This window comes from Pezoporus flaviventris, unplaced genomic scaffold, assembly GCF_033815535.1.
Source record: "Pezoporus flaviventris isolate CSIRO_AGI_PZ_B2104156 unplaced genomic scaffold, CSIRO_AGI_Pfla_v1 ptg000015l, whole genome shotgun sequence".
Classification (NCBI taxonomy): domain Eukaryota; kingdom Metazoa; phylum Chordata; class Aves; order Psittaciformes; family Psittacidae; genus Pezoporus; species Pezoporus flaviventris.
Genome location: NW_026892563.1, coordinates 29463789 through 29478252, shown reverse-complemented (window position 1 = coordinate 29478252; position 14464 = coordinate 29463789). Strand labels below are relative to the sequence as shown.

The window sequence follows — 14464 nt, the reverse complement described above, 5'->3', positions numbered from 1 at the left end:
ATGAAGGACAGACCTTAAAGCTGTGTTTATGTTGCAGCTCCTCCTTCTCCCCTTCAACCTCAACATTTCTGCACCAGCTCAGCACTGAGATTCTCAGGTAAAAGAGACACCAAGGATACGATCATTTAGACCTGCCCTTGGCTTATGGGAACAGTTTCAAGCAGTAAGTATGGTGTTCCCTCCCTAATGTTGACATGGCCAAAGCTTAAAAAAACCCTCTGAGCACTGCATTTTTGTCTGGGTATTCTGGGGACTATGAGTCAGCCAGTGTTTCAGAAATTGCTTCTCACCCAAAGATGGGCTGCACCAGTAGTGTGATTTTCTCCTGCTGGAGGAAACCTCCTAGTTTCTGCCATCTAAACCACTGGACTGCAGATACTGTGCCCAATTTCAGTTTCATGGCTGAGTGAAGGAACAATGCCACCTACCAAAATACCAGTCTCACCTCTCCAAGGTGACTGGACATCTTTCAAGTGCCAGGAAGGACTTGCACCCAAGATCTGTCTGGGAGCACCCACCTGTCTGTGCTGCAAACTTCACAAACCTCCATGGCCTCCTGTCCCTAAGCAGTCAGAGTACCCCAACACCTCTGCTGAGCCTGTGACCCCTGCTGAGGCTGCAGACACACAGGTCTGTGCCGTTGGGGACTACAGGCAAGTCAAGAATGGCTCAGTCATGATCACTGCACAGCCCATCTTTTTCTGTACATCCCTTCTTCCAAATCCTTCCTCCAATTCAAGCCTTCCAGGATCCACTTCAAGGTACAGCGTGTAGTAAACCCTGCTGTCTCTTTATTTTTGGCTTTCTCTCACCAGCTGCCTTTATTACTCCTAAACCTTTATTACTCCTGCTAAACAATTTTCTCACACTTTCTAGTACTTTAGGCTGGAATCTTGAAGCCCTGTCAAGAATCAGGAATTCCCCATTGTCTCCACGTCTTCTTCCAGCCTGGCCCTTTATCCTCACAGTGATCATTGTTCCCTGGTGAGTCACAGACACCTCCCTTCTTCCCTCCAAATGCCTCCTGAACAACCTTCTCTTTTCCAAAGCCTGTCAAAACTAAGCCCAGCAGGATTCCCTACACCAGCCTGACCTGGTTACAATACCTCCTGGAACTGATCCTCCTGCTGTCTGTGAAATTCCTCTACAAGTGCCACTTCTTTATGCAGTACCATTAGCAGAAGATTAATAAATAATGCACAGGAATAACACAATCCCCAATAAACAATGTACTACTTCTCCTATTTTCTTAAGCGAGCAACATGGATCCTAAATCTAATCTGCCTCTCCTGTTGCTACCCAAGCCTCACCTCAGCTACCAAACTCTTCCGTCCCACCCCCCGCAGGCCTGTCATTCCTTTCTTCCCAGCTGCCAAGGCTTCTGCTGCTACCTCCTCCAGCCCAAATACGCTAGAAAACATGAATGCAAGCATCCATACACACACTAGGTTATGTGTTGAAAATGCACATACTTCCATAGGCTGCAATACAGTACTCATAGGTATTATTCAGGTATCTGCTGGAACCCCTGCAGGAAGAGGTGAGCTGGAGATTTTCTAATGGAAACAAAATCACTGAACCCAAAGTCTGAACAAGACAGTGGTAGATATATGACCAGGGCAGTGTTCAGCAGAAGCACAGATTGGGCCCAGGGGGCCTCTGAATGGCATCTTTAGCATTAAAAGGAAGGAATTCAGGAGCTTTAGATCAGAAGTGCATCCCAAATGGGCATTACACTCTAATAAATAAGATGCTTTACACTGACAGAGTGCCAAAAACCTCCTAACATCCTCCCTGAGCTCTGCATACAGGCGTCTCTTCAGCTGGCAGTGGTTTGGATGGCAGAAACCAAGCAAACAAGCTCCCTACGTAACACAGGAAAGAAGGGAAGCAACATTCTCGTGGAGGAACATCAAGTCACAACCACTACACCATGCATGCTTTAATCTGGGACTACAGTAAGTCCTCCAGGAGGGACTGTCCCTGGTGTCTGGACAGTACCTTGCACAATACTCCAGTCCCATACCAGCACTTCAGCATGCACTGCACAAGTATCTCTTGTCACCAGAGGCCTGCAAAGAGAAGCCACCTCACATGGACCTCCCCAGGGGCACCTGCAGGGAATGGTGGAGGTTTGAGTCCCTGACCTGAGACCCAGACCCAGGGAGCTCACTGTGAGTCACAGTTCAATGCGTCCTCCTTCCAGACAGGCTCCCTCAGGCATTATTAAACATTCACCAATGTGGGAGCTTTAACAGGTTTTTTTTTCAGAGCAAATCCCATACTCTTATCCAGGGTTTGCCTGCACACAGAGGTCCAGTTGGTGGCCAGCCCCGTATGGCCTTAAAAGAAGAGGCAAAAAGTGCAAGGACAAAGACAAGGGCCAGAAATAACCAAATTTTCATTGTCATGAAGCAGTAGTCATGGTAAAACATCCAGGGTCCCAGCAGCAACATGGCAGGAGACTGAGGGACACTGTCCCTGTCCCCTCCCATCCTGAATATCTGCATTGGTCCAGCTGCATTTCCAAAAGGAAAGCAAACTGCTTACTGTAGAGAGCTGCCAGCTTCGTATCTTCAACCATCCTGAGAGCCCTAGCTCAGGCTCTTGTTGCATAAGGCAGGGACACATCCCTGAGTCTGAGGTTGAGAAACAAGATGTATTTATTTGTTATTATTTTCAGTTATCTGAGTGCGGTAAAGGTCAGAACACTTATCTTCTGGGGCTGGTTCCTGCTCCCACTCATGTGATTCAAAACCAATTGAATGATTTTTTCCATACTTCTCAGGCAGAAAAAATCCAGTGGGAATGAAACCTGATACAAGGCATTTTCTAAAGAGGATCTGTGGGAAATGAGGACCCACTGCAATGAGAGGAAGGGGAGGCTTGCAGGCATTCCTGGGCACCTCCTCCCTAGTCCCCTTTAGTCACAACAAAGGATGATTAGAGATGGTGGAGAGGCCACAGCTTTTTACCTAAGTTTTAACCTAAGCTGATCTCAAGGATTGGACAGTATCACCCAAATGATACTCCCAGAGCTGCGCTTCGGGTGACAAGACTCAAGGACATCGCTGCATGCCCTGTGCCGGGTACATGGGCTGCTCCACAATCTCCAAGATTAATTTATGCAAAACACGGGAAGACGGGCTTTTTTCCTTTTGCAGTGAATGACTTCATTAACCTTTCAGGAGCTTGGCAACAGTGAAGTAGAAGCAGTCGGAAAATCACTCTTCTGGGGGAAGGGAACTTCTGCTAACAGCACATACCTGGAAGAGACCAAAGACAACAGGAAACGATGGACCCTGATCTACTTACACTCTGCCTTCCCCTTCTGCTCTCCCAGGCAACCTCCAGTCTCTGTCCTGCTCTTGCAATGGTCCTTCTCCTGGAGCTGCTGACAGCTCACAGCATGACCAGAGAGACAAGGAAGTCAGATGGGAGGGCAAACAAGGCAGAGGAACAAGGTTTTGGAAAGAGTCTGGAGACCTAGCCCAGAGGCAGAGCAGGAGGGAAGAAGCAGGTAAAACAGGTGAGGCAGGTATGGAGAGGGAGAGAAAGGGCTGTGGGAAAAATGGGAAAAGGTATACGGCACCTTGCATGGAGCCACACAAGGGATGCCATCTCAGCAAGCTAAGGAAGTGCTGGTCAGTTGCAGAAACAGAAGGGAGAAATCAGGAACTGCCTGGTTAAGAGAGCTGAGGCTGAGGACTTTTATGAGCCTGGGCTTGAGTCACGACTGGCTGGGGCAAATGTGGTGCTGCCCAGAAACAGATCTAAACTCCACTGGAGGCTACAAAGTCACCATGCTTTGTCCTGTAGGACACTGGATGAACATGGCCACCTACATGACCTCTTTGTGCTCTATTGTCAGGACACTTGATGAACCCTCATTTGCCAGCTGTCCCATCAGCCTAGCTGCAGCCACCTCTCCCTGCCCTGGGGAAAGGACTTCAACATGTCCCCGTTGTGGGAGGCAGAGTCCATGAAGGGATATCCAAACATATCACCACCTTTCAACTGTTGCTGCTGGCCAGGATCCTTGCAGGCCAAATCCTGTCCCTGCAGGGAGGTGACTAAATATGCTGCATCCACTCTGTCTGACAGAGGAAACACTATCGTATATCAGATAGTGGGATAACCTCTTTGTGGCTATCCTTCAGGCAGACGGGAAAGGGGTGCTCCCTAAGGCAGTGACCCTGCTGTTCCCATCCTGTCCAAAGCACCCAGAACAGAGCACAGCTGTCCTGATGTGCTGGGTACTGGCTTCTGGGCTCAGTGCAATTCTCCACAAGATGCAGACACCTCCCCAGACCCCCAGTGCCAGTGTTCTCCTTCCTCTATCACAGCTTTCCCTGGCAGAGCAGAGGACCTGAACTCCACTGGGAGTGTCGCAGGGGAACAACCACAGATGTCTCCAAGCAGCCAGGCAGAACACAATCAATATTTTCAGGGCAGAGTGTCTACAGCCAGGGGGAAGCTGGAGGAACAGGATTAGCACAATAGGCCAGGACCAGAACAAGGCACAAGGCCATGTCCAGGGAGGTAAGGTGACATCAGGAGACAAAACTCAGGACTACAGACGTTACCAGGCTCCCAGGAAGAATCAAAGAACTCAGACACTGAAGTGACAACCATGCTGCAGCTCAGAACAAGAGCTGGGGCAGCCCCAAGAGCCAGCGGGACATAAGCAGAGGAAGTCTTACCTTGCTCAGCCAGAGGGCAAGCTACAACCAGGGGCTGCCTGGCCAATCCCATGCCCTGGCCAGCTGATGCGGCCTGGCTGCAGGGACACGCAGACAGGGACAACAAAAAGGGGTCTGCGTCAGAGAGGCACGTAAGGGAGAAATTTGGGGGATAAAACAGAGAGAGGCGATAGGAAGAGTGTGTGGCGCATGAATAGTGGGGGAGGGTAGGAGATACAGGGTGAGAGAAGAAAATGACATGAACAGAAGGAAGGGAGCTGCAAATAGAAGGGGATATGGAAACAGCAGAAAGAGACAGATTGCAAGAGCAGTGGAAGTAGAGGAGACCTAGAGGGACAGAATATAATAAGAATTCCTAAAATGAGAGGAAAATGGAGAGAAAAGAGAGGAGAGAGGGGAGAAGAGAGGGATTTACAGTCTCCTGGAGAAGGAAAACAAAAACCCTACGTGTTTTTGTCCTTAGCTTTCAAAGGTTTCATGGGAGCAGAGTGAAGATTTGTCACCTTCACTTTGAGAAGGGGGGAACTTAAGGCATAGAGACTGAGAGAACCAGTGAATGAGTGAGATGGTAGAAAGGAACTTAGCTACCTACTCAGTAGTCTTCTTTCAAACACACAGGTGACAAATCCCAGACTGGTTTGGGCTGGAAGGAACCTTAAAGCTCATGCAGTCCCAACCCCCTGCCATGGACAGGGACACCTTCCACTAGAGCAGGTTGCTCCAAGCCCCATCCAACCTGGCCTTGAACACTGCCAGGGATGGGGCAGCCACAGCTTCCCTGGGCACCCTGTGCCAGTGCCTCAGCACCCTCACAGGGAAGAGCTTCTGCCTAAGAGCTCCTCTCAATCTCCCTTCTGTCAGGTTAAAGCCATTCCCCATGCCCTGTCCCTACATGCCTTTGTCCCTCTCCAAATTGCTTTGATAGGCCCCCTTTAGGTACTGGGAACGGCTCTAAGGTCTCCCTGGAGCCTTCTCTTCTCCAAACAAGTCTAACTCTCTCAGCCTATCTACAGAGCAGAGGTGGTCCAGCCCTCTGATCATCTTTGTGGCCTCAGGTCCAGAGTCTTGACTTTCTTCTCCAAAGCACACCAAAGAGAGCCCACTACCCCAAGATGGTTGGAAGAGGGCCTGCTAGAAGAACAAGAGGTAACCCAAAGTCACAGGAAAAAGTGGCACCTGGTCTTTTTTTGCCAGCACGAAAGTCTCTGGAGATCTGGATTCAGACGTATTCAGAGTAAACTAACCTTGAACGCGCCAAACAAGCACTATCTGAATGCTTATGTGGAGATTTACCTGCAGGGAAAAGATGTTGCAGTGTGGGTTCCGGTGCTTGCCAACCCTACTAGCTAACAGCAGCACCCAAAGCAGGGTGCAGGAGCCTGCAATGGGGGCTTTGCTGTTGCAACACCCACTAACATCTTTCATCTGCAGCTCCTTTTTTTGTGTCCAATATTTATCCAGTTTAATTCGTACCACCTTTACGTTTCACAGAAGACAGTGCTTTTTGCGCATACAAACAAACACCAAGCCCCAAAAGCCACATACACCCAAGCCAAATATAGTTCGTAAGCGCCCTGAATAAACCAAATACCCAGTGCCTGCTTGCACTCCCGTACACACATGGGCAAACAGAGCTTCACAGTTACTCACTGCACACAGGAAGCCAAAGGATCCAGTATTTTCCTAACCTCAAACAACACCACTTCATGGCCTGCTAGCACTAGGATTCCCTTGTCAGTGAGTGACGAAGGTCTCTGCTATAAACTGATGCTAATGGCAGGTTGTGTACCTTGTTTGTTTATTGCTGAGGAGGAATGTTTGTCGTGGCTGTCAAGTTTATAAAAACATTTCCATGACTTCAGACAGCTTGGCATTCTTACATGCAGCTGAGAGAGTGGGTGAATGCACAGATGAAAAATGGAAGCAACATTATTAAGGGAGGAAAGAGAACATCTCCTACCACCACCAAGATGGCTAAGAAAGGCAGGAAGGTCAGAGACATTTCTGAATAAAATGCATTTTTCTTCCCCCAGGGTTTTCTGAAGGGCTGGCAATAATTAAGCATCACAACACCTTTCTGGAGTAGGTAAGTCAGCTGAGGCCATCTGAGGTTAAAGGACTTGCCCATGATCACACACAGCAAATCAGTGGCAGAGAGGAGAATTAAACCCAACAGGCTTGTCTTCCATTACCAAAGCCCTACACACCTGGCTGACATCCAGATGCAAAGACAGGAGCTGTGCTGACCGGACCAAGCATGGGTCCTCCAAGGCAGTACAGCAACCAGGCTTATTGCTGAGCGGCAGGCATCCACCCTCACTTAAAGACGGTAATTGTGAAAACAAGTGACAGAAGGCTGGGAAGCAGTGCCTAGTTACAAACTGTGGAGCCAAGTGGATTAAATATACATTGATAGATTCAATTACAAAGAGCAGCATGCAAAATGGAATTGACTGCAGTCAAGGACCCAGGATGGCAAGAAATAACCCCAAAATATAACCATGGTTTTCAGTTGGAAGAAATCTGCACTTGCAGACCTCGTGGAAAAGGTGCAGCCTTCAGTCTGCAGGGGGACTGTCCCAGGCTACGCAGAGCAGTGAGCGGACAGTGACACCCAAGCCCCAAGGGCTAGTGAGAAGCCTGCAGGACTCTGGTTTAGTGGGCTGAGAGAGATCCGTATCACCTAATGCTAAGCAGCCCTTTGTTATCACTGTCACCAGAGACACTGGAGAGTGAAGCGGCAGAGAAAAGGAGCTGCTCCCCTATGTGTCGCCCAGGCTGAGATGCACCCGCTGAGAGAGAAGGAGGAAACCTGTTCCATACTTGGGTTCTGCACTGACCCGGGCTGGAATATCCAAAGACACCCTCACTGGTGTCAGTATTCAGCCCTGCATACATCTGCACCGAAATGCACAATCTGGTTTTGGCATACTGAAAGTAGTGGATACAGCTGAAGGAGAGGCCAGATCCTGACACCGCTGACCAACTCAATGGTTCAATACTTCTTGCCTGTACCAGGAAAAGAAGCTCACACACCTCTCCTCCTTTGCCCACGCATTTCCCCAGAATTCCAGAGATTATGAAATTATCACTGCAACCCCCCCACCCAACTTCACCCACAACACCACATGTGCTACCCTGATCACTAGTAAGGGTTTGATTTTCTCATTCTTGGAGCAAAAACAGGAAGGATAATCATTCAGTGCTCTGTACACACAGCTGCCACCTGAAAAATGCAGGTGAACAGAGTTGAACAGAAAGCCAAGTACAATCTCAGGACATTTTTTTTTTTTTGTACCTGGAGAGCTAGACCAGCAGTATTTTGCATGCAAGATTACAGGTCTGTGTGTAGTTGCGTTTTCACATTCCATTACTCCAATTGCACACAGCCAGTTACGTGCCTTAGCAGCAGCTTACAAAAGCAATTGCTGCTCAACATACAAAATCCAGCCTCCAGATGCACACGCGCAAGACTGAAACCTGGTCCTTATTTTCCAGCTTCAGAAAACAACACACATTTGCAAGATGCCTGCCCCCTGCACAAACACCACACCAGTGTTTCCTTGCAATTAGGTTTCTACATTGATCTACGTATTTGTTCAAGCTTTGCAATAACCTACAATGTATCCAGCATTCTGCAATAAGAAGCATCCAAAAAATGCAAGAAAGGCCCCTGGTTTTGCATTAAAAAAATTCTTCTCCCAGTAAGCAACTGTAACCACCTCTCCGGCTAGAATGTACTGTTTAAGGCTCCAGAGAAATGCAGTGCTAACCCTTTAAGACAGTAAGAGATGAATACTTTTTTTCATTTAAACTATAGGGAAGTTTTACCTAGATAGACTGCAATTTCCTGAGCTCCAGTCTGGCAAAGAGCCCGGGGCCAAGACCACCCCCCTTTCTTTTGGCAAAAATTACCACGGCATCTCTAATAGAGCAGTTTTCAGCGGGTTGTTTTTACAAAGGATGTTGAGAAAAACCCAGTTGTAAGCAAGCCTAGGCACTGCAGAACTTCTTCCAAGAACTAAACTGATGCACAACGTCCTCTGCTTACTATCCCCAAATACTCTACCAAGGGATGGTTCAGTTCTGAGTCAGAGGGAAGTGGATTGAAGCACAAACAGCCATTCCTGCACACCGCTCTCCCCCCTACGCACTCACAAGTTTACAATGTGAGCAGTGACCAGGTTGAGGTTGGCTTGGGAAAGCTGATGAGATCACAGTCTGGGGAGATAGAGCCTCAGACAGCCTCAAGTTGCTGTTAATCGGTTCCTTGTTTTGCATGAGGACACAGAGAGCAGTTGTTATACCAGGTTTACCATATGTTTGTAATATTGCTGTTATGGGAATACATGGACAGCCTGTGTCACTGGCAAGTTGCGCTCTTTTCTGCTGGAAGGACAAAACAGACTTCACCGTCCAGGAGAGCCCGAGTGTGCACATACTTGTAGCAGAATCTATTGTAGCATGAGCCACGCTGGATGTAAAGCCACAGGCTTTGCTCATGGTATAGTGCACAAGCCCACTGTGGTGTCTGCACAGGAGCACTTCACACAGCACCAGCAACACAGCATGCAGCTCCTTCCCTGGGAGGTGGGCAAGTGCTGCCCCCATTTTACACATTGCGGCAGGAGGATCCATCCAAGCTTCAAAGCAATTTGCCTACGGCTGCCCATCAGGATCTTGAGTTCTGCAAGACCTCCATGCTTCAGACCTCCATGTTTAAGACCACCAGCTCCTCAAAATGGACAAGTGAAGGGGAAAGCAGGGGTGACATTAACTCAGTTAAGTGTGCAACTCTGACTCACATAGCAGAAATATTCGCTCCCTTGTGTGCCCCAAAATGGTGTTCAGGACTCCCAGTTTGCTCACAGGATACCAAAATAATGTGTTCGTGTGTGTGAGACTGTTATCCAAACTACAGCGCCCAAAATGTCTGCTCCCTTAGGTGTAGGGCAGGGAGCATCAGTGGTGCCCGCATCTCCAGCAAGTAGAAGCAATGTCGGTGTCTCATGTGGCTCTGCCATGCAGGAGCAGCACTGAGTAACTACCGAGGAGAAATCCTCTCGTGTGACGCCCCCACAAAACCCAGGCTGAAGGAGCAGAATAGCTTTTGTTTGCTGCCCACCCCACCAACTCCTGAGCCATCACTGGAGATAGCGGAGGCAGGAGCAGCTCTGACTGGAGCAACACACAACCAGTTCAAAGGAGAACCGATTTACCCACTTAGGCTCCTTTCACACATCAGCAAACAGCATAAGAAATGGCCAAGTCCCCTCCCCACCTCCTCCCCGCCCAACCCTGACATGTTGTCATTTTCTGTCCCTGTCTCCATGCAGCTAGTCACATCCCATGCTGTAGTTGAGGAGCAGCATGCAGGGTTTAATTGTGCACACATTCTCTGGGGAAGGGCAGCATGAGATGCAACCACTGTCCACAAAGGAGCAGAGGCAGGAGGCCAAGGCTGGTTATTGGCCTTGAGTCACACTTGCTGATCAGTGCATCAAGGATTTTAAAGCACATAGCTGATCAGATCAGCAGCTTGGCCTAGAAGGAGAAAAGTGATATAAAATATGCACAAGGCTTCCTTCTGTCCTGACAGCAGGTTGAGTTTTCAGATGATGTTGAAACAGCAGTCTGCTCACCTCCCCCCAACATGGTTTCCTCTCACGCCTTTGCTGCAGCGCTGCCGTCTTGCTCCCGACTCCGGAGGGTCTGCTACCTTCCCCCCAGCCTCCATGCTGAGGCCCATGCTCTGGCCAGGGGGCTCCAAGCCACTGTTTGTATGCCCGCTCAGCCCCTGGCCTTTCTTCTCAGCATGCCAAGCAGGGGCTCATTAGCGTTCCCTGTTGTTAAGCTTTTGTGGCTCTAGCCCATCCAGCACCAAGCTGGAACTGAAAGGGCATCATCAAATCCCCGTTCAGGGGAATGCAAAACTTCCCCAAGCTGAGAGCCCAACTGGAATTCAAACAGGTGATCTTGGAGAGGAAAGGTGGAGCATACATGCATGTGATCTGCGTGTGTTCTGTCTGCAAAGCGCAAGCAGTGCTTCAGCTCCTTCCCGAAGAGAGCAACTGTCAAGTATGTCTGACCCGAGATCAGTCCTCTGCACATGTATGCGCACAACATTTTTACGGAGTCACTTTTTCGTGCATGTGATGTCTGTGGTATGTGCCTGCTCCATCACGGGAGCGCTGCTGTAAACAGAAAAGCCAAAACATGGCACATACTGGTTTTCAGTCCTAGCTGCCTCACATTGCAATTGGTGCTGTTGCAAAGTTGGCTGTCAAATACCAATGCTGATAGAATAAGCTATTACGTAAACTGAGGAAAACACAAGAATTGGGCCGTGTCTGTGTAGGATCCACGCATACAACGTGTGCATGTTCCCCCTCAGGAGGAAGAACGTGCTGAACAAGGTGTAGCACTAACTTGCTGCTTCTGTTCACGCACAGGGGCTGGGTGTGCAGGAAGCATTCATGACCAAGCTTTACTTCATCACCACACTTATTTCCATAAGGGACTAATATTTTGTCTTTGTCATTGCCAAATTCCAGTGTAATTAACAAATATTTACAATCACATTTTAACAGAATGTTCCCCTACCAGAGAAACCACCTATGCAAATGGCAAGTCACATGCTCTCCCCATCCCCTCAGCTGCAGTCCTCACACAAGTTGCTACCACCTTTTGAGCTGGCTACAGAGATGTCCTTACCCTGTCAACTGCCCCAAACACTGCTACATCAGAAAACCCAACCTCCGCTTTCTTCCATGCCATAAAGTCCTGCTGCATCACATTCAGCTTCGCTACGTTCCGTCCTTGCTCATGTCCTGATCTAGTTCAAAATTCCCCATCTTTTTAAAGCCCTCCAAGGAGACAGTCCAAGGTTCTCCTTGGACATCCTTCCTCCCTGCTCCTCCATCTGTGTACATCCTCCCTACACAGGTTTTCCTCCTCCTCCCCAGGCCAACTGCCTGGAACAGGCATTTTCTCCCCTACCTCACTGTCTCACAAGTCTCCTTTCAAACACGATTCGATACTTCTCCCCCCTCCTGTGATGATAAACCTCAGAGTCTTTCTCCCTGCTTCTCACATCCCTCCATCACTGGACGCTCTGACTGTAAAGCGTGCAGGATAAAGGTACCTTGGAAAACATTACAGCAAATCATGGGGGTTTGCTTTGATTCTTTCCCTGCTTATTTAGTTTCTGAAGGGAGGTAACAACTCAGAGAGAAGCTGGCTGAGATTTCTGCTGTACATTTTTTTTTGCAGCAGCAAGATCCTCCATCTTCCTTGCTGGATTGAATAGGGTCTCAGGACAATTTAGACTCCCTCCCCCATCTCCCATTCCAGCTCGTATTCTTCAACACATGATGCTCTCCTCCCAGCCTCGACTGGGAAAGCACGTATCCTCACTCTCTCCCCTTCTTTCGGCTCCTGCCTCTCATAGGTTGTGTCAGGACATGAGCATGATGAACATTTGTGCAGCTCAGATTCTTGTAGGCTATTTTTTAACAAAACAACTACAATCAATGAAACCTGAATGACGGCACATTACAAACTTAACAGACCTCGCGAGGATGCACTGAGCTCACTGGCAGACTTTCTGCGTCTCACGCCAAAAGGGAAAAATAACCCTCCAAATTCTAACCAAATCCAGTGCCGATGTTGTAATGAGGCCGGCCAGGAGGACTGAGGTTTCTCTCCCCTCTGCCTTTTTCTGCTTGCTTTTTTTTTTTTTTCTCTTGCACATTATCACCTCACCAACAGTCGGTAAACAGCCACAAAACCTCCAGCAGGCAAAGCAAGCAAGCAGGCTTCACACTGCTGCTCTTACGCCTAGCTAGATATTTACTTGCTGATAAACGGCAATGGTAAATACATCTCATTTAATCTCCCAGCATCCAGGAAGGGGGAAAAGCGCCATCTCCCATTCCCGCGGCAGACTTCCCGGCCCTGCCCGGGCTCCGAGGGATGCAGGAGTGACAAAAGACCCTGGCTCCCCACCCGGGGCTCACACCCGTGCTGGGCAAGGTGCGGGCCGCCGCCGCCGGTTCTCCCCCCGCTCCGCCGCCTCCCAGAGCCGCCGGGACAGAAGCCAACAGGTGGAAGGCGCGTTTTCGTCCGGCTCCGGCTCTCTCCCCCCGCGTCGGTCCCGGGACCCCTCGCCGGCCACGGCGCTCCCCCCCCTGCGCGCCGCGGGCGGCCAGGGGGAAACTGAGGCACGGCGCCGCGGGCACGGCCGCCGCCGACCCACCGCGGCCAAACTTTCCGCCCCCCGCCGGGTCGAGCCGGGCCGAGGGAGCCGGGCAGCGTGCCGGGGTTGACTGCGGCACCCGCAGCAGGAATGCACACACGCCGGCGCACACACGCCGGCGCGCACACGCCGCCCCCCGCTGCTGGCAGCCGGGCCGCGCCGAGCCGAGCTGAGGGAGCCGGGCGGCGCGGAGGCGGCTCCGGGGGCGACGGCGCCAGCCATCGGTCCCCCGCCGGCAGCGCAGCGCGCAGGCTGCCCGGGGCGGCGGGGCCAAGCCGAGCCGGGTCGGGCGGGGGGGCCGGCGCTTACCTGCCTCAGCCGGCGAAGGCGCGGGGCGGCATGTCGGGGGGCGGCGGCGGGGAGCGGGACCCAGCCGGCGGCGCGGCCTGCGCTCGCCGGGCGCTAGGGCAGCATCAAGGCAACTTAGGGGGAACCCTTGCGGGGCCTATTGTCTGAGCGGGGCGGCGGGGCGGCGGGGCGGCCTCCCCCCGCGGGCGCCGCGGCGCTTGGTACGGCCCAGGCATTCATGCCAAGCGGCTTTCACACATGGAAGCTTGTCTCCAGCGGCTGCTGACAAGCCACAAACAAGACGTCCCCCTCCCTCCTCCTCCGGCCTCCTCCCTCCTCCTCCGCCGGCCTCCTCCATGCGAACTCCAACTCCGCTGACAGGCGGGCGGGCCGGGCCTCGCCACCGCCTCCCCTCGCACCGCACTCGCCGGGCGCGGGGGCAGGGAGAAAGACGCTGCCTCACCGGGAAAATGGCAGGCGCCGGCCCCCATCCCCGCTGGCAGGGTGGGGGTTCCCGGGCTCCTCAGCTTGGTGTGCTGCGCTGCAGCCCCAGAGCTGGCGGTAAACCCGCCAAGTGAACGATACTGATGCCCTGTATCCCTCTTTCCCAGGCACCACCACGGTGTGTTCTGGCATGTCGGCTCCTCGAGGGTCGCGATCAACAGAAGAGCCGGTGGAGAACGTGGCGGATTCCCCAAAGGTCGCGTAAATATCCACATTCAACGAATGGGGGAGACCCGGGCCTAGGGGTCAGCCTCATCCCGCAGCCGCCAGCCCACCTCATGGCAGCCCGGCAGGAGGAGGGCAAGGGGGGAGTGAATCACAAGCACAAGCACTGGTGGGCTCGCTCCCAAAACCTTTTGTAGCCCAGGGCTCTGTGAGCAGCGGGGGTGCGGAGCCGAGTTCTCCAGGGAGGAAGTGAGGGTGTCTCCAGGCATGGCTGGCTCTGAACCCTGCATATCCAAAAACGGTCTCATCCAACAGCGGTGCTGTGTTGGGTCCATGTTGACAGAGATTTGGGCAGAGTTTTTCAGTGACTTCAGCGGAGAGGGTTCTTGGCTGTTCAGGTTTGTGCACTTCTCCATCCAGCAAAAGCTAAACCAATCCATAGCTGGCGTGAACCATTAAACTCTGTGCTGCCTCATGTATGGGTTGAGCAGGGTTCAGTCAGGCCAGAAAACAAACCACATGACCGACTGTCATACATTTCATAACG

General features: G+C 51.3%; 1 protein-coding gene across 1 annotated transcript in view; it reads right to left on the bottom strand.

The window, feature by feature from the left end:
• The window catches only part of BCL9 (BCL9 transcription coactivator), a 59181-nt gene extending 45471 nt beyond the window's left edge, over window positions 1-13710 (bottom strand). Inside the window, exon 1 of the mRNA XM_061453943.1 lies at window positions 13270-13710. The gene's annotated coding sequence lies outside the window, so the exon portion shown is untranslated. The remainder of the gene's footprint in view (window positions 1-13269) is intronic.
• Window positions 13711-14464: the final 754 nt, after the last annotated feature.